This window comes from Arachis ipaensis, chromosome B10, assembly GCF_000816755.2.
Source record: "Arachis ipaensis cultivar K30076 chromosome B10, Araip1.1, whole genome shotgun sequence".
Classification (NCBI taxonomy): domain Eukaryota; kingdom Viridiplantae; phylum Streptophyta; class Magnoliopsida; order Fabales; family Fabaceae; genus Arachis; species Arachis ipaensis.
Genome location: NC_029794.2, coordinates 133866421 through 133867218, shown reverse-complemented (window position 1 = coordinate 133867218; position 798 = coordinate 133866421).

Genomic DNA, 798 nt, shown 5'->3' with positions numbered 1-798 from the left:
ATGTTAAAATATATATATATATATATATATATATATTTATTTATTATGTAACTTCTCGTAAAATATTACATGCAAAAAGGCAAAATGATAGCCTAGTGAATGAAACCTTGATGTATCAAGTTTACATGATTTTTAAATTTTCCCAAATGCCAATATTGGGCTCCATCATTTTTTGCATAAGATGCACTTGAATGCTTTTCTCTTTCTCCTGTAAGAATATTGAAAAGGACAAAAAAGGGGAAAAAACTTAAATTGGAGATAAATAAATAAATCAGTTTTGTTATTAGAAAAATAATTTTTTTAATTACTAATTAGTCAACAAAATAGAATATGTGAAAGGTTAAAAGAGGAAAGTTTTTTTTTTTTTTAAAAAACTATTAATTGATTATTGCATTGATTGAAGAAAATTAATTCTCAATTTTTCCTAAATAGTTTGTCATAGATTAACCTACCATATACCTAAAGGAAAATAGAAGAGAAATTTGGTGCACAATTTTCTTTCTTAAAATATCTATTATTAGGTATAATCTATTAAAATATATATACTCAGTAATGTCTAAAATTTAACACATGACTTATTAGTTTGATCATAAGATATTTACCATCTAATTAACTAACATCGTATTTGCTATTATTACACACATTTAATTAATAAAAAATATCATCCAAATACAATTTAGAAAATGCTCCCTTCACTCTTCGTTTAGAAATTGTTTACTCTATATGCCCTATTTTACTTTTGTGTAGAAGTATGATTTGCAATTAAAAATTATCCTGCGAAATGATAAGACTATGTTT